The 25,914-nt window shown below is 37.8% G+C and overlaps 1 protein-coding gene across 1 annotated transcript in view; it reads left to right on the forward strand.

Annotated features, from left to right (window-relative positions):
- The first annotated feature begins 1,425 nt into the window (after positions 1 to 1,425).
- Positions 1,426 to 25,914, forward strand: part of GREM2 (gremlin 2, DAN family BMP antagonist) — a 126,371-nt gene continuing 101,882 nt past the window's right edge. Inside the window, exon 1 of the mRNA XM_016166726.2 lies at positions 1,426 to 1,983. The gene's annotated coding sequence lies outside the window, so the exon portion shown is untranslated. The remainder of the gene's footprint in view (positions 1,984 to 25,914) is intronic.

A 25,914-nucleotide genomic window follows, 5' to 3' on the forward strand; every position in this document is an offset into this window, starting at 1 on the left:
GAGAGGTAATCTCAAAAAGATAAGAAGGAAAACAGTCATCCAGCCTTGCAGCTCTGTTTGCTGTCTACCTTCATAACCTAAGGAAGTCACTTTATCATTCTCCAACTCTGTTTCTTCACCTGGAAAATCTGTGTCTCCTTTCTTTCGAAGACTGTTGAGACCTTTCAAGAAAATGTACTCTATACATTCATGAATTTATGACCATGTTGTTTTTTTTTTAACTGCCTACTTATGGAAAGTGAACGGATTGGAGTTGTTAAAGTAATAAGGATATGTCATTTGAAGTTGGATTGTGGTTGGCAGAAACCACCAGCCAAATGTGGTTTTGTGTTGTATTTCTTTTGTTAATTTCAGTTGATTTCAGCTTGGCCCATTCTGAAAATAGGTTTCATTTCAGAATTCCTGGAATGTGCTCAAGTTAGAAAAGCAAGCAGGTAGTCTGTTTGGTGATAATAAACTTCAACAAAATGTATGATAAGTTGGGCTAGAACAAGAATATCAAATACCAAATAATATACAAAAGAGATAATACTGGGGGAAAATTCAAGTCAAAAATCAAAATAAAGCTCAATGATTTCAGAACCAATGGCTTCTTGTCAAGGATAAGTGTCATTAAAATTTCTATAGGAACTAGTGAAAATGATTTTGGAGGAAAAGGCTAGAGGAGGATCAGTTTTACAAAACACAGGGAAATTTTATTTTATTCTTAAATTTTGAAAGCCAAGTTTGTAAGATCTCGGGAGATTTTTCTTGGGTTCTCTCTCTGCCGAGGGGCTAAAAGTTTATCTCTATTGAAATATACGGATGAAAGTTTTTAATCCAGGAAACTTTATCAGTCTTCTTTGGCTAGAGAATCACATTAAGACAGTCGGAGCCTTGAGATTATCAGTGGAGAGAAGACTACAAAATAATAAAAAGAGGAAGCACGCGGGCGTCCCTGGAGCCTTCTGCTGTAACACACCGAGCCCATGCAGCACAAAAATTGGTCTGGCGTCTTTGTTCCGCGTTCTCAGGATGCTGAAGAGTCTGATTTGCGTTAGAGACCTCTGTATTCAGTAAACAAAAAATAGGGATAATGATGACCAAAGCGTTATTTGGAACAGAAAACAAACTCAAACAGAGTGCTTTCCACGGAATTCATTCAAAATTTTATTAGTTGAGCTCTCACTTAGGTTATAAGGCTCAGCTTGCTCTTAATTTCACTGGCCTCAGTTGTTCAAAACAAAAGGAGCCTGGAGAGAGAGAGGGAGAGACAGAGAGGGAGAGACAGAGAGGAAGAGAGAGAGAGAGAGAGAGAGAGAGAGAGAGAGAGAGAGAGAGAGAGAGAGAGAGAGAGAAGGAGGGGGAGAGGAGGGAGGGGGAGGGTAAGAAGGGGGTAACGCGCACGTATCACACACATGCTTTGTACATTCTTCACATTGCAAACCCATCAACAAAAGAAGGAAGAAGATCTGAGGAGACTGAGTGGTTTTTTGCTGATTTAAGGGATGGAGAATTTCTCTACATAAACAAGGCTTGGATTGGAAGGCTGCTAAAAAAAAAAAAGAGAGAGAGAGAGAGAAAGAGAAAGAGAGAGAGAAAATGTTACAGTTGACCACAAGGTTGTAAATCCACAGACTGGAAGGAGGAAAAGAGAAACATTGCAAGCAACTGAAGTGTGTGTGGCTGCAATGTTTGTGGGTTAGATGAGAAACAAGCGCTGAGTGAAACGGAGAAGGGGGGTGGCTGGTGTGATTTGTTTGGTGTTCAGAGCCAATAGAAATCCCAGACTGTGATAATATCCCCGCGCAGCGCCGGGAGAGGAGTCGCGGCTCCCTCCCCGTCTGCAGGCGCGGCGGGCGGACGCCTCGGGCTGCACCCTCCGCGCGGCGCTTATGCGCTTCTGCTGGGGTCCGGCGGCTGCGGGCTGTGCAGCTCTGCGAGAGGACGGGGGACGGGAGACGGAAGGGCCCCGAGGAGGAGGCTTCCAACGCGTCATTGCAGGTATGAGCTTGCCGCGGCTAATCTCATTTCCACCTTCACTAGACACTTCAGTTAATTGACATTGTTCCATTGCGGGTCCAAATGGAAACAGACTCTCGCCTGCTTCACGCCAGACAGTAAATCTGTTTGCGTGTGTTGTGGGGGCCACAAGGTTTATTCACCTATTGAAATATCCGTGGGTGTAAAACAAGGCCCTTCAAACCTGACTGATTTCTCTCTCTCTCTCTCTCTCTCTCTCTCTCTCTCTCTCTCTCTCTCTCTCTCCCTCTCAATTACATCAATACCTGCACGTTGTCCTGCTACCGATTTATTCCTCTTGGTGACCCCCACTATAGTCGTGACCTATAGCAAGTCAAACACTATCTGATTATTAGAACGCGGTTTTTGAACATTCTCCACCTACCTACCAGGTGACTATCCTCCTCAGCATTAGGGACCTTGGTGGACTTGGCCATGGTTTTGATTTTGAAGGTAATATAGCCAACGTGGACTAAGGTTATGGGTGGAATAAAACTGTATCGCTATGCTGTGGTTGACAGAGAGAAAGGAGAGAGAAAGATCTTTAAATGTAATTGTCATGGACTCTCCTTGTGTACCTGACTTATTTTTTGCATTACCTTTTGAGTTGAAAATGCGTTTGTAATTCTGCACCTGCAGAAAAGGTGAGTTCAAGGATTTCATGTATAACTGCATTGAAAAGTCATGAATTGGAGCTCTGTCATAAATATACTTGTAAGAAAAGGTCAATTTTTGGGTTTATTTGATCTTAAAATTGGTAGACTTCTGGCCATTTCTTTCATTTATTTCAAGATGCAAGTTTTATTTTTTTTAAATTTATTTCCTGAGATTTTATCATATTTTATTTTGAATTTTGATGATTATATAACTTCTTTCCTCTTGTTGATTATTTGTGATTAAATTAACATTGCTTAATGAGTTCAGGCTTTCCCTTAGAAAAGCCACAGGGGACGGAATGAAGGCTTGGTTAACATCAGTCTTGCTTTGGACAGTACTCAGGTACTGGTGTGTAACTGCTCTGAAGCCTCTAGAAAGAGCTTTTTGAGCAGTGGAGAGCAAACGCAGATTTGGACTCCAATTCGACAAGAGCACGACACCGCAGCAGGTGCAGGGGCCGTGGAACATGTCATCTCCAGGCTCAGCAGCACTCCTCTCAGTGGCTTCTTAGCAGGTCATACCCGAACGATCCACTGATAACTCGCAACCAATCCCGCATTTGGCCGTGCCTGGGCACAGGGCAGTGCTTACCCCAACACGTGTGCCTGTCCCAGGAAGATAAGGAAGTTATAAGAAAGGTATTTGTTCTGCATATCACAGTGGAGAATTTATGCTGACCTGTTTTTAATCAGATGAACATGTTCTTTTGTCATTAAGGGAAATGCATACTTAGTTATTGCCATGGAGTCGTGACAACTATCCTTACTTTTGCCCCTTCCCAGATTTGAGTGATTTAGCAAGGTGTTTTATGAAATCACGTCAAAAAATAAGATAGAGCAAGTAAGTATATTTAAGAGAGAGCATTTTGACTTTATAGTTGAGTATTTTCCTCTTTTTACATCACAAGGAACTTGATTATAAAGAATTTACCTATTTGAATAAATACAAATTAATTGACCCAACTAAGTTTATTTGTAGTTAAAAGGGTAGTTTTGTATCACTAAATATTTGTCAATCTTCTATGAATCTAATATCTGAAATAAAATGAGACCCATTCCCTCTTACCATTCAAGCTCTAAAGCAATGCTGGGCATCTTGGCAGCAACTGAGTGAATGAGTGAATATATAGACTTTGTATGGGCCAAGAGACGCTGATGGTTTTTCGATGATAAGTATAAACAATGATTTGAGTGTTCATTGTTTTGTGTCATGATTCTTCATTGAGCGAGAGAACCAAAACTTTCTTTTCTGTGGATAGTAGTACAGTCAGCCAGAGTTTTAGATACCCTCGGTTTCTAAGTTTTGTAAAATTTGGACAAGGTGCATGCCTTTGAATCTCGTTAGAGTAAATACCTCTTTCTTAGCCCTCTTTTTCTAAAGCAAAAGAATGGAGTTAGATTCTGAGTCTGGGCGCCAGGTTCTTGTTGATATGGCGAGGACCGGTCAGCTTGGGTCAAGGACAAACATTGAGACACTGCTGTGGCACAGGCACACAGCAGATTAGACCAGCCCCACTTGTACTCTGATGTTGCTGCAGCTAGCATGCCAGGTTGCAGGCATTGTCTCTGTTCCAGGGCCCTTTAAGTATTTAGGGGGAAAGCAACAAATTATTTCAACCAGGAGAATGGTGCCTGGTGTTGGGCTTAAAACAAGTCATACAAAGGACCCATAAAAGAGACATTGTTTTGAAGGGGAAATTTTCCAGTGCCGTCCTCTTCTATGTTTCCTTAGCTATTTCTATTTCTACCACAGAGTTCTGTTTTTATTTTTCTATAAATTGGACATGCTGACCTAATAATGTATAGAGTTAATTATGTTACACGTCAGGCTCAAGTATGGTCCTCAAACCGTCAATCTAAATGCAGATATTTCCCATTTCCACCACTTCTTGTTGGAAAGATGTCTTTGGTTGGCCAGCTCCTCCACAGTACCCAGCCCGGAGCGGAGCACTGATTCACAGAGCAGAGCCCCAGAGCCATGAGAGAGCAAGAGGACAATGAGAGGATGACACATCAGGGGTGTGACGTGAGGTAGTGTGAAGATTAGCACCCCTAAATACAAATCCGGGAGCCAAGGGGATAATGAGTTTATTTCCCCAAATAAGCTCCAAGTATAAACTTGTGAGAGTTCCTCAATATTTCAAACAAATGCTCATGTATACACTGTACTTCACACAAATGAAAATAAATACATTTGGTGTGCAGTTAACACTCTGGTACATATAGACCAGGAGAGGGCAGCAAGCATACTCTGAAAAGTGATGTCTCCTCTTGACCAGGGGGAGACTCCAGGCTCCACATGACTAAAAACTGTCTCACTAGTTTTATGCATCTTTCTCCCTTTGGGAGAAGATTCTGGACTCTTATTAAGGGATACACATCATTCGAAAAGGTTAGCTTTTATTTTTGCCTCCAGACTTGATGTTGCTTGGCAAAATAAGGAAAGTGGCATATCTAACAGAGAACTCAATTACTGTTTCTTTGCAGTGACTCGAGCATTCTTTATCTTTACTCTGTCGGCAGAATTCAGAGAAAAGGGGTAAAGAAAAAATGGGGTTTCTTGAGTTGGTTCTGCAGGAAAAATGTTTATGAGCTGCTTTAGAAATAGACCTAGTCTTCATTTTCGGCATGTCTCAAATGTAAGTTCAGGGCCATAGGGATGCATTCTGTACACTGATAATCAATAGTAGCTCCAGAATCCTAGCAAATTTGGTTTCAAAATAGAAGAACTGGGATAGTTTCTCTTAATGATATCCAGAGTCTGAGACATGTGCTTAAAAAGTAAGAATAATACATCTACCTCTTACAGGTTCAGAGGTTGTCCCATCTGGTCCATGCTAACCCCGATTCAATCTTTTTAAAACTCATGCTTAATAAAGTATGTCCTTTCATTGTTGTTACTTTCGCAGATCATTCATATTCTAAAGACAAGCTATAAATGTGCATAGAAGAAAGAAATAATCACTGTTAAAGTGGGCGACCTGTGGCTGGCACCTGAAGGTGATTTTACCCTTGCCTCTTTCCCACCTTTGATTCAAATGCCACACGACTTGCTACTAAACCCGAGGGCCCTAGGAGAAAGCTCAGAGAGGGCCTTTTAAAACCACCACTGAGAGGCCCAGAGTGAAAGCATTCCGGGAGGACAAGCTGTGGTCTGGGGATAGGTACACTGATGAGGGAACAATCTTAATGGTTGTGTCATGAACAACTGATTCCCAGGCTTAGGGAGCAGTGGGTCCTGGAAGGCCCTGGGGCTGCCTCCCACCGCAGGAGCCTATGTGCAGGAATGAGGCCTAGGACGCTCCGATTGCTACTTCTCTAGTACCACTGCAGTCTGATAGGAGATATGGTGACCTTGAATCAAAGCAAAGGGTTTTTTTCAAGGACAAAGTAAAGATTCCTTGGCGTCTGGGAGAAAAGGGAGGCTGTTGTGTGTCTTTCCCATTCTCAGCCAGATCAGCCTCCGCTGCACTCCATTCACTGTCTGGAACTGTGCACTGCTCCGATGTTGGGAAAGCTTAGCTGAAAGGACCCAAACAATGCTGTAACAGTAGGGTGTTAACAAAAAAGAGGGGAACACATTTTATAAGCATCCTAAAGGCCGACGTTGGTGGAGGGGGGGGTCTTTGGTAAGATTTATCACCCAAAGTCTAAAATCAAGACTCTCCAGTACTGTTTTTCAGTTTTTAATGTAGCACTTCCCCACTCCTGTCAGTCAGATAAACTCTAGGATTTACCTCCCATTTCGAGATTATTTCCCACTAAAGAAATCTCACAGCTAATGGGGAAATCTCTTTGAAGGGCACTTACCTGTTAGAGAGGCAAAGCAGGGTGAGATCATAGTATTCTATCAGATACAATAACCGTCATAAGAGACGTACTTGAGGGTATGTTACACTAAGAAGACACTTCTGAATTATGAATGCGAAGAAATTAGAAACAAAGGAAATATATCACTTATGGAGAAATTTTCATAACAGAAAGTTTTTGACTGACATGACACCAAGATCACAAATCTTCCCAAACATGACTTTGATGTTATATATTAGTAGCAGTTCCAAGTTAAAATTATTTTCTCTTATAATTTGTTTAAACAGTGGGAGAAGGAAAAAAGAGAATGCATTGAGCAGGGGAACACTTGACTGCCTCATATGAGACGCTAAGTTGACTTTGTCTAATACAAACATCATCGACATTAAAAATTTTATTCAACCGGGCTCTACAGCTGTAACTCTGAAGGCTGGGAGGAAGCTAATCTTATCACCTCTGGAAAACTAGCCACCTCGCTCTGCTTTTATGCAATTATAACTTAAACCCTAGATCATGCATTATATTTTCTAATTATAGTAGCAGTTTGGGGGAGAGTTATAGATGTGTGATATTATAGTTAAGAAAAAACAATGTTCCCCTGCCAACTGCTCTTGCTAGGAATCTTCGTTAATTTCATTCAATTTTCAAGTGATCTTTATTTTCTATTATTTTCAAATTAATAGTTTTCAATAATTTCCCATTATTAATTATTTTACAAATTAAGACTCATTATCATTTGTCAACTGCTTCACATGTGGCAAATTACACTAGACACATTTATCTTCTGCAACTTTTATTGATTAAGAGAGTTAGTTGATGACAGTTGATTCATCCAAGCATGCATTCAACTGATATCTATTGAGCTTCTTTGTATCATATTAACAACCACAGTACCAACAACAATAATAATATGTTGTGGTTATTATTACTATCATGTTTCTTTATATTTTCACATGCAAAAATAAAAACAGCAAACATTTTTCTATAGCACTAACTTGTCACCAGGTGATTTAAATAATGTGAAAACAATCTCGATTGATTATTGCTTGATGTAGGTTCATATTCATAAGAATACATCACTTGACAGAGTATAAACGGATGAAAAATATTCACCCTGAAGCTTACTACTTGAGAAAAAAATGAATCTCTGCCAAGGGTGTACCCATGTTTCAGGGCCACATTGTCTAGCTTGTGAGACACCCACCCCCGTTCATGGTTTCTTATAAAACATTTGGAGCTATACAGAAGTCTATAGCTTCAAAGGCATACATATCCAAGACTTCAAGGTGACAAATAATGTATAAAAACTACTTAAGCTATCTCGCTTTTGTCAACTCCAGAAATGTAAACTTTAGAGGAAGCAAACAAAGAAACATCACTTTATTTCAGAGGGTCGGATGATGCTAAGACTCGACCTAGAAGATGGTTTTCTGGTTGTCATTAAAACTTATTAACCTGAGAAACTCAGGAGATCTGGGTTTTCGCCTGCTTCTGTTTTTCACACCTAGAGTGTGACCTTAGGGAAAGCCTGCCATCTCTGGGGTTCACTCTTTACAATGAGGAGACAGATGTGTTTTATTCCAGCCCTGAACATTAATTCTCGTGCTTCCTTCTGTGACAATAACTAGCACTGCTTGAAGGATGACTATTTGCTAAACTTTTTACAGGTATCATCTAATTTTACAAAAAAAATCGTAATCTTACTATTATCCTCATTTTGGAGATAACAAAAGCTTAGAGAGATTAAGATCTTTCAAAAAGTCACACAGCCGAACAAGCTGCGGAACTGGGTTTAAAATCGGTCCTCCTCCGCCTTTCCTGTAATATGTCGTGCCCTCGTGTATTGAGAAGATACTATATGCAAGGCACAGAGCGAGCCGATAGGGCTTAATAGTGTGGAGCTCAAAACCAGCAGGAAGGACCAAGGGTAATCTAGTAATTATAATGGTGTTTGCTGAGTATTATAATACAGAATGTTCTAAAAAGTTGGTATTATTTTTACCTTGTTGACAAAACCATCTGACAATGTAAGTTATTGAATAGCCCAAATCTTTTCTTTACGTCATTTCAGGTATATCTCCCCCTCCAGTGTAGTCTTCCTTGTATACTTATTTTTGTAATATGTTTATATTTTTCACCAAATTTTCAGTTTCCTTTAGGAGAGAGTCCACTTTTTTTTTTATTTCCCAGCACAATATTGGTGTTTAATTAATTGTACCTCTATTGAGATTCAGATGCATCTAATTCAGAGCTAGCATCAGAGACTTCTGCTTATCTGCTGAAAGACACAGTCTTCAAAATCTTATCTGCTGAAAGGAACATATGTTGCATAAGTTAAAAAAAAATGAGATCCTGAGTGATTTGTCCTGGAAAAATATTTTTGTTTTTACCTTGTGTTACTGATCTCTTGTGTTACACATTCTTGTTTAAAACAATCATTTCAATAAGAAAACCAAACTTAAAAAATCAATAAATTATCTTTTTAAAAAAAGAGTTATGTATTTGAAATTCTAAATCAACCATTTTGACAGATTTCTTTTTCTAAGTGAAGGAAATTTTTATTACAGAATGTCAAGGTGTTCCTTCAAGTTTATTCTTCATTCCGCTGAGGTTACATGGTCTAGTCATAAGATACTGGGATGCTTGCTTTCTGGGCTTAATGTTTTAGTTTGGAAATTAACAAACTCTAGCTCATGCAGAGAAAAATGATAAGGTTACTGAAGATTCAATGTCATTTTTTGGATTAGAAGGCAATTTAGGAGAAGCAGGAGAGCTCAAGAAGATTAACTTGCCCTATGTGGTCGCAGAAGGCAGATTTTCAGAAATCTCTAGAATGGGAGTTTTTTTTCTTTCTTCTTCTTTTTTTTTTTATCTTGGGAGAGTCTATGAGAATTCAGGGGATTCTGTCAATTAGGATAGGAACACAAAGTTGTGTTTTTATTTTGATGACTCTGTAACTGAAATTTCACATTCCTTTTAGTTCTGAATGTGAGCAACAAACCATCATAGTATTAGCAAAACTGTGGCTTTGTCACCAGTAGAAATCAGAGCTATTATCACATTGCAGCAATTACTTGTTAGATGAGTGAATTGGATAGCTGAGGGCCAGAGTTGATGATCAGGTCTGTCTGGTGCCCTAAAGAGTCAGAGCCTATCTTCATGGGTTCCTACTCATAGTTCCATGATGCATTGGAATTCTCTTTTCATGGTTGTCTTTCCTCAGTTGTACTGTGAGATAATTAAGGAATCATGATAATATTCATCTTTATGTTTCTGGTACAAGATGCTTAATGTTTGGGTGAATGAATGAATGAATGAATGAATGAATAAATAAATAAATAAATAAATAAATGCCCCTGTAGAGGTCTTTCCTGTTGCAGAACCAGTGTCCCCATTTTTTTTTAAATAAAGAAGAAAATCTGAGAAAGAATACTTCTGATTTTACTCTATGTAAGTATCTTTGCAGGATGAACTCAGAGAGAACATTAATCCTATGTCATATCTTTAAATTCTTGGCCACCGAGTACCCGAATTAAAACTTCAGGAAGAATCTTGTTAATGGTAAAATGAGCAACCTCTCTCCTAGTCAACTCAGTGGAAGTGCTGACAGCAAATACCTTTCGGCATTGCTGAGAACTTGGCGGGCTCTGGTAATTTCTAGGGAGGTAAAGTATTTTATCGGAGACAAGCTGAGGAGGAGAAAAGTTCTCCTTATTAGAGTATGCCAAGTGTTCTTTCAAGTGTGTTCTTTATTCTCCTATGGTCATGGAACCTGTTCTGGAAGGCATCACTTATGCTGGAAAGGAGAATTGGGAGGAGGGCAAGGAAGAGTTTATTGTGCGTTGACTATGCATTCCAGGTATTTCAACATCCAATATCTCATTGTTATACATTTTATAACAACTTCTTGAGGTAAGAGCTGTTGTCTAGTTTTACCAACAAAGGACTACTGAGGCCCATGGAGCTTCAGTAAATTTCCTAATTTCATGCAGCTGCTAAGTTGCTAAGTAAGCATGAAACCAAGGGCTTAAGAACTCCAAATAAAAGTCACTTCCTTTTCATTACAACAAAGTTCTGAAACACTGCCTTATCCTTCAATAATTTTGGCTCTATTGCCTCATATTGATTTAGGTTTCATACCAGAGACTCATGAAGACATGAGTATAGGTGGATTGTGTTGGGTGTATAATCAAACACAGAAAGAGCCTGTGTGCGCTTGGTTTTAAGCATGAACTTTGAAGTCAGATAAACCTGGCTCTATTCCTATCTGTGTGGGACTGTTACTTAGTATCAATAATCTTTATCTAAAATTGTATAGTGTTATTTTAAGAATTACATGACACAATGCTTTTCACTCAGGCACAAAAATACAACTATTACTAATATTTTGCAGGCTTTTCATATTAAAGTCTTCAGAAAGAGTATCTGTGAAAGTTTGGTAAAAGAATAGCTCATTCCTGAGCATACGTTGGAATTGAGAGTTCAAATATAATTTTGTGAACCGAGATGAATAAATTAAAGTGAATCTTAACTTTATTTTTACATGAAAATAATAATTAATTGGAAGAAGAGTTAAACATTTGGCAAATATTTATGGAGCTAGAAAATGGCAGAATATCAAATGATATTTCAAGGAGCTTATAGCTATTGGAAAAGGCAAGACATGCATGTCAACAATAAAAACACAAGGTAAAAACTGGGCATAGCTGGTAAAGATGTGGAAAAATAAGGTGCCATTGGTGTTGCAGGAGTGAGCTATTATTTCCAATAAGGAACTCTTGATGCTCCAGCAAGGTCTGGCCAAATCACACAGTGTGCCACTTTTCACCCTGTGACACTCATTATGTATTTAATACCTTCTAACTCACAGAGTTTTAGGGCTATAAAGAAACAACTTATTTGATCTTTTCATTTTACGCATAAGGAACCAATAACCCAGAAAGTTGTGTGCATTTTTAGACTGCAAGCTAGTTTGTTGTGGAACCAGAACTAGGACCCAGGTTTCCTAGTTCTCTGTCTATTCCTCTTCCTACTACACCATGCTCCCCAATGAACTTCCACCATTAGGCTGAGTCAACAGTACATGAAGTGTTGTAAGACAGATTTCACAAAGGTCCAAGGTGCAGCCTACAGGATCTGTGCCAAAGTGGAGGAGAAGTCATTTTGCTTTAGGGACAGTAGTAAGATCTTGTATAAATGCCGTTGAGTTTGTTGTTGTTATTGTTGTTTAATTTGGGTGAATTTTTCTCCTGCTCTCAAGGTTGAAGCCCATTGAAATAGTCCCAAATATTATAAGTCCAGCAATGGCTTCAGTTCAACTGGTGAATAAATGGAAAATGGAACACAATAGGAAGTAAAGTAGCCTTCCATTCTCCTTCCCGGGGTCCCAAATGCTATGGTGCATTTTGTGTTACTGAAATACTAGCAATGACTTCTTCTTCCCTCTATTTGGACCAAGGATATGTCTTCTTTGTGACATTTGCAATCAGGGTTTTCCTTATCTCCAAAACTAGCGTCTTCACTAGTCCAGCTGCCCAGTTGGAGTGGTTTATTTGGTCATGCTTAGAATTACTTTAACCAGCAAATGTATCCTGGACAGGAGTCATGGAAAGAAGGGCGTTCGCGTCAGAGTCTATTCAGAACTTTCCCTCTTCTGTTTATCATAAGAAGGCCACTTTCTTTGAAAAACCAGCCTCCTGTTCCTTAGTAATCATGTTGGTCCAGTGTGCCTCTGCTTTTTATTTCTGGAAGCAGACATACATACAACCAGACATCCACCTGGGACAGACTCCCCAATAAGTAGTAAGCACATTCTTCATTTACTCTCTATTGAATGAATGAATGAATGAATGAATGAAGCTCCCAGACAACACTGTGGGTCAGTTGTTGTGGGGAAAGCATTGTCCCTTGCAGGATCAAGTGGATGTTTGACTCCAGGAGAGAAGCAGAAGGGGCGGGGTGAAATCGAGCAGTGCATGGCCAAGGCATAAAAGCCACGCTCCATGGCTATTTCATTTACGTTTGCCATCCCAGTCAAATTTAAATGCCATTCATTGACTTTGAGTAATTGCTCTGTGGAAGATAAAACAATGAACTCTTAATAAAAAGTTCTTCTCATCCAAATTTGGAGCAAAAATAGTGAACTCTATTTTTGGGATTAAATGAGGCAGCATTGCTGATGGCCAATGTCTGAATAGGGACCATATGGATCTGTACGAAGAGAAGAAAATAATCCTCAGTTGTAAAAATGCCTTTGGTTTTCATATGGGTGATATGCACCCACATGTTTCTGTCAGGTGGTTTTGCTATAAACGATTATTCTTGGACTAATAGAAAAATTTCCTTTTATAGTGGTTGTACATTTTCCCAGATTATCAGTGCAGCATGCAAAATTGCACAACTTCAGAAACTCAAAAGATCAAAGGCAAAAAGGCCAATGGAGTCTTTAGATTCCCCACACACCAGAACAATAGTTTGGCTACCAGAAAACTCCTTTAACAACAACGAGAAAGTATACTTTCGTAATTACCAACTGTACTGTGAAAATTGATATGCATTCCTAATTCGTGCATTAGATATTCCTGTTGTTTCCTGATGGCAGTAAAATGCAGATTGTCTCCATATGATTAAAACATTGCCCAATTGAGATTTGGAGCCGTTTAGTCAATATTAACTGCTCTGGTTTTTAACTGATTTTTCTGTGTTAAATGACAGCCAGAAGTATCAAATAAACTCAAAAGCATTTATTAGGGTGGCTTCTGAATATATAGACTACGGTTCATTACACAAACTCAATAATCTCACAAAAGGAGGAGAAAATATCTTTTCCATCTGTATAAACCCCCTCAGTATGGATCTGTACTGAAAATGTCTTTGGGGTGTGTAAAAGATGAATAACTTAGAGCATGTGGATTTGAAGGTAAGGATCTGTAACTGTTTTAATATAACGACATTATCTTATAACAGGAATGAGACCACTTATATTATAAGATAATGCTAACGAATTGGCCATCAGCTTAGAACTTTAGCCTTATTTTGTCAGAATTTATATATATATATATATATATATATATATATATATATATATATATATATATTCAACAGATATTTACTGAGTGTTTGCAATGTTCCAGGCATTGCAAGACTAAGATATGATCCTGCCCTTCAGCAGCTCCTCATAGCCCACTAGAAGAAACATGCATTAAACAAATAACGGCAACGTTCTATCGCAAGGGCCACCTCTGAACAAAGCCAAGAGGGGACAGGACAACAGTGGTAACGAGGGAGGGATCTCAGGCACACACTGTCCTGGAGGAGATGGTGTGCTTGTTATGCTCAGCATTTTACAACTTTCACACATCATCTGTTGAGCGGTTTTTTTTTTTTTTTTTTGGTCATTGCAACAGTACAACAGATCAGCTGTGCAACGTTTTTCTAGTTCCTTGAAGTATGAGTAAATGCATACAGTTTGTGGCATCTAGAATAACCAGCTGGGTTGCCCACTTGTGGCTCAAGACTCTCCTTCGGAACACTGCCCCCTGAACGCTCTGACTCATGGGTTTTGCTGCACACCAGAGACAGTGGGCTCATTCCTGGCTTTTTCAAAAAAATCGTAACCTTAATCATAAAAAAAATTTTACTGGAAACCAAGCAAGTCGCATTCAGGTGTAGTTCTTAGGAAATACATGATCTGAAAAGGGCAATGAGCCTCAGTAGAGTATTAACACTCTTTGTTTCTGGTTTCATATCAGCCGTTGGCTGAATTTTAGTTCATGAGGCAAAATGGCTGAGCAAGCTTGTAGTTTCCTTTATTTACTTGTGCACTGGCCAGAACACAGGATGAAGAAAGTGAATACCAAAAGGTCAGATACTTTTCTTTTTTTTCTTTTTTTCTCTTCTCCCCCAAGTACACACAAGGAGATAACCAAATGTTTGTTTTTCAATCAGAGCATAAGTTTGGGTACATCTACGTGACTAAAGGCAGCTGAACTGGGATCCTGTTTCATAACAGGAGCTCACCTGGAGCAATCTAAGCTGTTCTCCACAGCCAGAGACAGCATTAAAAATAGATTCAGTCACCATGTTATATCGGGTGGGTGCACACAAGTGACCTTTGGTAAGTAGTAATTGGGGACAGGAAAGCCAAAGTGATTTCTCTACAGTTTTGCATTTGCTTAGCTTCCCTCTGGGAAAATATAATAGCTCATTCAAACATTGACTAAGTTTTCTCTACATATCAAATATTATTATATAAAATGATCAATCAGATTCAGGATTCTACCTTATATTTAAACATGGAGGATTTCCATCTCCCAAATGAATTCAGGAATGCAAATGACCCAATAAAAATAATGACAACAAATATAATGTCTATTAGCTATTGAGCTCATACCATAGTAGCACAACCTAATTATAATAGTTAAAGTCATTCCCCCTTATCCCTGGGGAATGTGTTCCAAGACCCCCAGTGGATGTCTGAAACTGCAGATAATTTCAAAACCTCTGTATATACTATGTCTTTTTCTACACATACATACTTATGATGAAATTTAATTTATAAATTAAGCATAATAAGAGATTAACAGCAATAACCAATAATAGAATGATAGGATAATTATAACAATATAACAAAATATCTTATTGTACTGTACTGTGCAACATTGAACACTGGACAAAGGGATGATTCACATCCAGGCAGGACGGAGTAGGATGGCACAAGGTTTCTTTACACGACTCAGAAGGGCATGCAATTTAAAACTAACGAATAGTGTATTTCTGGAATTTTCTGTTTAATATTTTCAGACTGTGGTTGACCATAGATAACTAAAACCGCAGAAAGCAAAACCACGGATAAAGAGAGACTACTGTGTTACAGTAGCCACAACTTGGTTAGGACTTATTATATGCCCAGCACTAGAGTAAGTCTTTTACATGCACTTAAGCCTTAATAACAGTCCTGAGAAGAGCATTGCGATTTCTGTTCTCCAGAAGCCTGAGAGTCAAGTTATTTCCCCTTGAGCAAAGTTAGGCCCTCTGTCTATTTACCTCCAAAGCTCTAACTCCTGCTAGACTGTGACTTAGGCACATTATTAAGTGTTTTACAAATGCAGCCATATATTTAATTTTTAAAGCAACTGAGAGTCAGGTCTTATTAACCCTTTCATACATATGAAGACCCAATGCCACACTGACAATAGCAAGGAGCCAAAATTCAGACTAGCCCAGCCTGACTCCAAAGCCCAAGTTTGTCATCCACTCATTGTATTTTGTCCAGACGTATTCTAGGACGCTATGCTCATCCCCAGACTTTCCTCCCAAAGTTCCCCTAATAGGGAATACCACTTTCCATTCCATCATTTAGAATATAATTCAGAAAGAAAAATACTGCTAGGATATTTGATGATTGACCCAAAGAGTCCTAGATTACCCAGGCTGGTGCACAGTGCACAGGGGATTGGGAGGGCACAAGAAAAAAAGGTGCATGGGTAAAGGATGGGGGTACAATACCTGGAGAGCCAGAAAGGTTAAGGAAAACTTCTTGAGCATTAATGAAGAAAACATCTACTTTATCATTTTGCTAAGGGCTAGATCAGTGTACCACATTGCCTAAAAGAAAAAGAAAAAGAAGGAAGAAGAAAGAAGGGAGAAGGGGAAGAAGAAGAGGAAGAAGAGAAAGAGGAAGAAAGAGAAAGGAACGACAAAGAAGAAGAAAAAGAAGAAAAACTTTAAGTTTTCAAAATTTCACTGTAAGATTTTTTGGAAATATTATTTATAAGCAGATGATGCCAATGAGAATATATAACCTTAACTTGTTTTATTGTTCAGTCTTGCCCTTTTATCATATTTTAAATTTATTGCTATATTCTCCAATATTCTACCCATGTAGAGATATCCCATCTATCATTCTAAGTAGCAGAAAGTTTCTCAGTTTAATTTTTCTATCCTCTTAGATTTGTACCCAATATTCCTTAAGAAAATGAGAGAATAAAGAATGACCAAATTTTCACCCATTTATTTTTTTTCAATGATTTCTTGAGCATTTCACAGCAACTAATTGACTGCTCCCATAATGTCAAATTTGATATATGCCTCGCAGAGTGAGGAACTTGATTTCTGAGGTAAAAACAAAACAAAACAAAAAAAACTGTTAAGGCTCCTCTCAAAACTGGGATGACCATAAAGATTATTGTCCAAACCAGAACACTTTTCAGAGTGGAAAGAGGTGTAGTTTATAATTATGCTTGGACAACAGGCAGAGGCTGGGCCATTGCAGGGCAAACAAGGGTATGAAGAAAGAGTGGCCTGGTCTCTAAGTTAGCATAGGCCCTTTATGATAATAGTCCTTTGAAAATCATGTAAATCATCTAACTGAAATTAAGGACAATCACATATATTTATTTGTAAGCATTGTGTGCCAAGACTAGGCTAAGCATTATCAAGGATTCACTGATGAAATTAACAGTTTAGTGAAAAAAAGACACATAACTTACATTACAGTGCTAACCAATCTTTACTGAGAACTTTCCACATGGCACACACGCTGCTGATTGACTTTTGTTCATTATGTCATTTAATCCTCACCTAATCCTATGAAAACACTATGTTTTCAAATCAGGATACTGCGGCTCAGCAAGGTGAACATGTCAAACGCTTCTCAACATATAACTGGTGAGAACAGGGTTCAAGTCTCAATGTGTTTAGGTTCCAAGCCTGAGCTCATAGCCACCACACTTTGCTGCTTGCCTATAGAGGACACTAAGATATGTGTTGTAGTAGAAATTTGAGCCAAGTGATGGTAGACCACAAACTTCTCTCTTCCCCTTTCCAGTGGTACATGGGGAACACAAGAGGAGGAAAAACTTCACAAAAGAGGTGACATTTGAGCTGGGCCTTCAAGAATACCTAGAATTTCATCAAGGAGCAGAGGGAAGGGATGGAAACATTCCGGGCAACGTGCCAAGCCTCACAGCAGTGCATGGGCGGGGGGAGCAAATATTTTCCCAAAACAACAGTGGGTAAAGGGCAGCAATGAAACCTGTGTCTTGAAAGAGTTTGTCTCAGCGATGAAGAGCAGGAGAGGATCCAAGGTCAACAACATTCAGGAGGTACCTGAGTATATGATTGTATGCAGAGTTATGTTTTAAGTTCATGGTCACTGGTAAAGCCAGAGTTGGGTATGGAACTTCAGCCCACACAGTGTCCTGAGCTCTTTTTTTCAAGTGACAAATTGACTCCAAGTATAGTGTTGTCTCTAGGAAGTAGTTTCCACCACATTTCAGAATTTTTATATGTTTTCCATGTTAAGCATTAAATCAAGAAATAAGAGCAGAAAGACTTCAGCAAATCCTGTTTGTCAGATGACATCATATGTTGAAGTTATACCTAACTGAATTTTGAAAATAATTAAAATGTACTGTTTAACTGCTAATTTTTTTAAGTTTAAATATTTGTTCCAGGGAAAGTATTTTAAAACTAGTATTTTATTTTCCTTCCCTATTAGGGAATATCAGTTATCCTCCTCTAAGCCCTCATTTTTTACTGAGATATAAACTTATTTACATATATTTAATAAGCATCTATAGAATGTTTTCTCTGTACCAGCTGCTGTTAACAAATGCTTCACATTTAAACATGTCATCCTTATGAGGCTGAGACATATCTCATCTGTGTGCTCTGTGCTAAACCATGTGAGAACACTCTGCCTTTTCTTCCCTGCAATGCTGTTGTTTCCGACACCTCATTCTTACCATGATGGATTTGCTTTATTTGCAACAGAACACCAAATAACTAAGCTTATTGAAATTAAGTATGAAATAAAAGTATACAAGCTTGTGGGGAGTATAGTAAATGTGGAGGAGGTCATCTGGAAAAACATGTGAGTTTTTGTGCATGGACTTTGCACCACCTGTTTTAGTTATTCAGAGATCATTTTGGCTTGGTTTCCAGTTCTTGACAGTGTTCAAAGATATCAGGCAAGTGATAATTAGGTTTATGAGGCTCTACTTTAATAGTACAGGAAATACAAACTTTTAACATTCATTCAGAGCCACGAGTGCTGGCATTCTGCATAACTCTGGACTATTCATTTAAACGTGTTCTTTAGGTTATTCTAACTTTGATGTGGGATGAATAAATGTTATTATGTTATAGATCTATGGTTAGAAATAATGTTTTAGGATGAAGTTCAACATGATAAGGAAAAGTAGAATTTCCCCCAAAATATCCAAAAGGCCACTCTGGTTATCTCATGTGTCTACTGGCTCAATAAAAAGTTACAAGACAAATGATCTCCACATGGACTCAGCTTAGGAATGAATTATGTCTTACAATTTAATTGCATTTCACTCCAGAAGTCATGGGATGTGTTCCAAGTGAAACTTTATTTCAAAAGTAGTCTCAAATCAAACCTACCTATCTTTATACATATTCACTGTGTTTTTGTTCCAAAGCCAGAAAAGGGTATCTCTCAGCTATAGCCTCAGCCTTTACAATTCTTATAGTTTTAGCCTGGAGTAGAGACTCCAATCACAGACTTTTATATCCTTGTAACAAGACTGTAAAATTTTATAGCCAATTGCAGAACTATGGTCTGAAAAACTTATTCAAACATTTCAAATATGAACTTCATCATGTGGTAGAATTAAGAGTCATTTATTTTCTATCAAAAGCATCATAAACAGCTCCATATCTCATAGTAAATCAGGAAACCAGATTGCCAAGGAAGGTACTGGGCTTACTAATCTGGCTGCTGGAGCTGTTTCAAAAGCTGCTGGATGACCTCCAAAGGCCCCTTCCACTTCAAAAAGACTCCCTCTTTTTTCAGCAAGTCATGACTTATGACCAGGTATTGGGCAACTCAATACATGGCCATCTGCAGAAGAGCAATCCATTTCCAGATCATTAGGAAAATTACCAAGCCTAGCACTTAGTTGAAATAATGGCCAGAAAATGTTGGAGGTGGGAGATGTGGAGAAGAAGGAACAAAGTTCCTGAGAGGAAATTCCACTTAGAAATAATGCATTGAGTAACACAAGTAAGAAACACCAGAGTTGTAAATGCTCGACACACTTGAACCAGTATGTTCCAGAGTTCCCAATACAAACACCATAATCAAATGCTGCATAACTTATTTAAGTGTATCTCTAAGCAATGTAACATCTTTCCAGTTTTCTAACAACATTAATTCTGCTTTATTCAATTTATTTATTCAACAAGTATATTTGAGTTTCTGATATGTGTTAGTCACTCTGCCAAGCTCCAGGTAGACCCTGAAGGACCATGACTGTATGATCTGTAACCTCGTTTACAGCAGCAGAGAGTGAAAGCTAAACAAATAAATAATAAATAAATAAATAAATAAATAAATAAATAAATAAGTGATTTCATTATTTTCTTTGTAGAAAGTAACATGAGTATTGCTTTGGATTGGGTGGGCAGAAAAGCTTCCTTTGAGGAAGTGTGAGTTAAGAAGAAGTTGGAAGAAGAACAAGAGCCGAATCCCTGGGCCTAGGAGGAACAGGAACTGTCAGAGACCATTGTGCTCAGAAGTTAGCGTGCAAATGACAGTAGCACTATTTAAGGTGTGAAAACAGGCAAGGACCGGATGCTACACAGTGCCATAGCCATGGTAAAGAACTCTAATGTTATTCTATGTGAATTTTATTCTATATTAAGAGAATGACAGAATACAACACAATAAAGGACATCTAATAATAAAGAAAAGCATCTTCAAATAAGTGTTCTTAAAATATCAATGTCATTAGGACGCATTCCAACTCACAAATCCACTGTTCACCAAATAAAATGGAAACTCACAGGCATTGAAAGTCCTTCACCATGTAACTTTAAACACGTCTCTTCCATATCCCACCATGTACTCTGCGAGTCACCCCATCCCCACCCTGACATCCGGCTATTGAAATCCTACCCATCCTTCCAGATCCAGCTTAAAGGCCACCTGTTCCATCAAGCCTTTTTTTTTTCACTCTCTGTCAGAATTTATCTTTCCTTCCTCTGTTCTCCCTCCCAAAAGACTTTCTACCTCTTTTAGAGTGCGTGCTACATGTTGCCTTGAACGATAACTATTTACGTACATCCTTCTCCCCGATGAGTCCAACCTACTGAAGTTCAGCTAAAGGGCAATTATAAGTTTATTTCCCTTTGTGGTGCCTAGTAGAGACAGTTCACCCTTAGGTGACAGAGGAAGCGAAAGAAATACCGGGAAAGTAATAAAGAAGATGCAAGGTGGAAACTAGGATGAAGAATGAAACATAGTTATTAAACAAGCAACTATTCTTTTAAAATACTTTGAATATATTTTTAGGTTTAGGCTTCCTAAAATTAATTCAGGTAACATTTCCATTCCAAATTAACCTCACTTTTGACACATAAGTGTTAATTATGTAGAGGTACAATTGTCTAATACGAGAACACAGGTCTGGTACTGACTCTTCTAATTAGCTGTATGACCTTGTACAAAATTTATTTAACCTCAAAGAATCTACAATTTTTCTGTATAAAAAATAAAGATGGCCTTAAATGCCTTGCTTCTCTGTGAATGCATTAAACCTTATAGTGACATAAAGTAAGAAGAGTGTTTCCACTTGATAACTAGATGAGTTCCTCACATTACCTCTGCAACAACACATAGTACATGCCTTTGGAATCTCTGCTGTTGAAGTGACTGTAACAGGTGCTTTAGTTTGGGTATCCCCAGAAGCAGACCTGAGCCAAGGATTCCAGTGAAAGCAGTATATTGGGAAGTGCAAGGAACAAAGGTGTGACAGAAGTGATCAGGAAAGAGAAGGCAATCAATAAAAGGTGCATTCCAAGCTAGAAACTACAGTACGCTAAGGTTCTTAATCCAATGAGACAACATTGAAAAACAGTGTAAAACACACACCTCAGAATCATCTCTGCCTACGGTTGAAAGAGTGCAATATTAATACCCCCATGCCTGTCAATCGCTGGTTAAGGATTACTGCTGGGAGGGCGTGAGCTGCCAGGCACTTCCAGCTCCCTGTGTACATGGGCAAAGTGGGGCTCAGGTGGCAGGTTGACAGCAGTCTTCCACCAAAGAGGAAGGTGCTAGCCCTGGAGAGCCAGGTTGAAGGGTATAGAAATGGTAAGGACACTGAGGCAACACGGTGGGGCCATCACGAATGTTACTCCAACGGGCCTCCATGTCAGGTCGAGGATTAGAGATTGTACTACCAAAGTAGTTTGAAAATAAGGTTATATCCAGCATACATAGGATATTTTTTCCACAATAAAGAAAAAATTAATCATTATGAAGTCTATATGGACTAATAAAAAATGCCACTCATTGCATTTCAATCTAATCTAAACTTAGTATCTACAAATTATATTACATCTATACAATTCAACATAATGAAACTATTAAGAATAATGTATTAAAGCTTATTTACATGGAAAGATGCTTATGAAAGTGAAAAAACTTATAAAATTTTTGAAAAAAGTATGTGTATATAAGTATGTATAAAAGTGCATGTTAGGAAATATTTATATATACAATATAAATTTTAACAGAAGTTTTCTTCAGGTGGTGGATTTCTTATTGATTTTAATTTTCTGCTTATCTATATTTCCTCCTTTTTCTCTTATCTGTATTACTTAGAAAGACTTAACTTCAGAATAGGGAAAAACAATCAGACCCGAGAGTCAGATTAGTCAAATAATCATATTAGAGAATAAAGTCAATTTAATCCAGAAATATCTATAATATATGTCATATATGTTTCTAGAATTCTCCACTGATTGCTTTGGCGATTAATGTATATTAAATCCTTTCCTCACTTTACTCACTGATTTTTCCAGTTTAATTCACTTTCAGTAGAAGAATAGCACTGACTAGCATCCTAGGGTGAGATGCGGTGTCTTCACCAGAAGCTTCTTACATGGAGAATGAGTAAAGTACTGAAAAGCACTTTTGAACTTCATTCTTTAAGAGCCATCTTATTTAAAGAGAGGTACTTGTTCTTTCAGCTCTCTTCGAAGGAAACAACAAAGGTATGAGAGCGAAAGCTGGCTGACCCCAGCTCTCCAATCTCTGGAAAATCACCATGAGCAAAATTTGGTTACTTGTTGTTTTCTTTTGGGTAAGGAATGGGGTTCATGTGTTTCTCCTCGCCCTTCTCCCCAAGCCCACCCTGTTCCTCACACACCAGCGATCAGGCGTGGGGCATCTACTCTGCTAATAAGTAGAGTCCTGGACAAGCTGCTGCACTTGGAGAATTCACCAAGTGCAGAAAGAGCATGGTTAAGAGAGACAATTGTGCCTAAGGTCACTCAGTGAGAAGTCTCTGAAGATCTACATGTTCTTCACAGAGGGAGTCAGGTTCCATTTCTGCTAAGCAAGGATCAAGAGAAAGACAAACCCTATTAATTACCTAAAATAAAAATACACTTGTACTTTTGCTAGTAATGAATTTCTAGTCCGGAGACCTTTATGAGTATTAATAGCATCCAGTTCTTGGCAGATTATAATCATTAGGTAGCAAAGAATTATATCCTGCAATGATTTAGCTTTGTCATTATGTACTAATCTTTGTCTTTAATGTACTGTTGAGGTGGACAGAAATTTTCCTTAAATCTGTTTGTAAAACATAACAATTTCTAGGTTAAGTCATAGAGAAGGCTTTCCTCCTCTGTGTGCGTTTTTTGTATTTCTCTTTCTTTCTTTCTTTCTTTCTTTCTTTCTTTCTTTCTTTCTTTCTTTCTTTCTTTCTTTCTTTCTTTCTTTCTTTCTTTTTCTTTCTCTCTCTCTCTCTCTCTCTCTCTCTTCTCTCTCTCTCTCTTTCTTTCTTTCTTTCTTTTTCTTTCTTTTTAATTGGGTTCTGAATTAAATATAGTAAAACACTTTAAAAGTTATTTTTAGGGCCTAAGTGGGAAAATTGTTCTGAGAAGGAGCTCATTAGATGCCAGTTTTTCTCAGTGTGCAAGCTTCCTCCCCCGCAGTACTCTTAGGCCATTGTTATTCAAACCAAGGACTGGCCTTATTCCTGGGTAGAGCATGTTACCGTGTATCCACTGCAAATTTTTGAAGTGTCCTCCATCAGCTAGGAACTTTACTTCTCTTTCTTTAATCCCAAAACTGCAGTCTCTGTTAAGTACATTTCTCCAGGACGAAAGAAGAATATTAATCTATCGAATGCCAGTCATGCACACTAAGATTTTAACCCTTTGGTCACAGCTGCATTGAAGATGACAATGATTAAAGGCAAACACCTGAAGGCTGCTGTCACACCCTGCTCTGTTATGGCCCTGAGAGTTAGCACCTCCTATAACTTGGCACCCAGGCCACACACTTGCTTCACCCTAGTCCTGGCCCTAATGTGTAGATTCTGCCTCTGTAGCATGCAAAGAACTTTCACCATAATCTTATGAAATCAAGCAAATATGATGACCTCCCCCAAATTGGTAAGGATCCTAAATTTTCATATGAAAGTCTTGCAGGTGACAGATAGACTAGACCCTAGAGCTTCTTTTTCATGTCATGCCCTTTCCCGCGCCGCCCCCCGCCCCAACCCCAAATGTAAGGGAAACTGCAAAAAAAGGGGGAAGCTGGAAAGTCAGGAGAATGGCAGTAATGACAAACTGTATAGTAGTTACGCTCACTCTTTTTCCAGTCCCATGTGTGAAAGGGGATAGCCTTGTCTCTAAAGAATTCAACTGGTAGAGGGCAGCTTCCGGAATAGATATGATGCAGAATCAAATGAAGACAAACAAGGTGAAGAGAGAAAGAGAAAGGAAGGGAATGGAAAGAGATGATTTAGGATCTTGAATTAATATAGAGTATGTTTGGCCGTCAGAGCAAAAAATGTAGAAGGTGATTCCAGCCCTGTGGTACAAATGAAGCATTTGCCTTGACAAAGGCACTGATTTTAGGTATGTTTGGTGCTAGCCTTGCATGGAATGCTTCTAGTAACAAAGTTTGATTAAATAGGAAAAGTGACAATTAGCTATTTGCTACATCTCTTTATTTTTCCTAAATAAGGTCTGCATTTTTATGTGGTTGGATACTTAGGCTGAACATAGTCTCATTCTCTTTTGCCTCGTCTCCTGCATGAGATTAACACACACTATGCCATATAAGCAATGATTTCTTCAATAAGGATTTCCAAGGCATCACATTCCCGAAATTGTGCTTTCAAATGCTAATTCAATGTAATTATAGATTAGAAGGAACTGTGCAAGTTAATACAGGAAAATAATTATTTGTAGGTCTCACCCAGGCAAAACAAAATTCTAAAATCCCGTAAAGGAAGATTGTCATTCCCATCAAAATAAAAAGGTATGGTGAGGAGAAAAAATAAAATACAAGAGCAAATCTAGTGTGGATAAAATATCTGCACTGGAATCTAGAAATAGTTTCCTAAGAATTAGATTTTCCTAGATTTTATTTGTTCTTTGGAATTCAAGAGTATATATATATTTGGTCTTCTGATCAAAAAAAGAAAAAAAGGATAATAGATTTCTTAATAAAGTTTTATGCAACTTAGACAATAAAATTTTACTATTTTTACTTCTTGTAATGAATTATGCCAGTGTTTTTCAAAGTGTGGTTCCCTGACCAGCATCAACATCACCTGAAAACTTGTCAGAAAGGCATTCTCAACTCTTAGCCCAGACCTCCTGAAACAGAGATCTTGAGGGTAGAGCCTAGCAATCTGCTTTAGTGAACCTTCAGATGATTCCGAAGTTTGAGAACCATTGCATTACAGAATCTCTTTGTAAGCTCCAACTAGAAAGCTGTTGAAGAGTACTAAATTATTATAAACACTTTATTTTGGAGAGCCACCAAAATCAAATTATCTGTTCCTATTAATGTATTTAATATTCTGTGTATTCTGTAATTAATATCTCTTTAAACATCAAAAGGAGAAACCTCTGTCTTGAAAATTTGGTTTCAGAATCCATATCAGATAACAGCTATACATTTATCTAAATTGATAGTCATACAAAAGCTAAATTCCAACAGTAGAGAAAGTTTCTCTTAGATAAAAGACTTTTATATTAGTCTTCTAAAGCAGTTAAATTCAGAAAATATTTTATTTTTAATAAAATAGAATTTAATAATAGTTGTTATTTAACACATGAATATAATGTATTGTATGTTACATAATATTAATGTAACTATAAAAATACAACATATTATACTTATATTTATTCATTGCTTATTTCTATTATACTTACCAAATTATATATTGATTACATTATTATATTTACATTATTTTATTATATAATTATGTGTCACATATTGTTTATTATAACATTATTATAAAAATTGATTGTTTTATTATGTAAATAGAAGTATTTATTAATAAATATTATAATTTTCTATTAATTTAATAAATTTTATATATCTATGATAAATAATTATTTCTTAATTTTATTACACTAAAAACTTTCTGGTTTTAATATATTT

The sequence above is a fragment of the Rousettus aegyptiacus genome, unplaced genomic scaffold, assembly GCF_014176215.1.
Source record: "Rousettus aegyptiacus isolate mRouAeg1 unplaced genomic scaffold, mRouAeg1.p scaffold_m13_p_18, whole genome shotgun sequence".
In the NCBI taxonomy this organism is placed as follows: domain Eukaryota; kingdom Metazoa; phylum Chordata; class Mammalia; order Chiroptera; family Pteropodidae; genus Rousettus; species Rousettus aegyptiacus.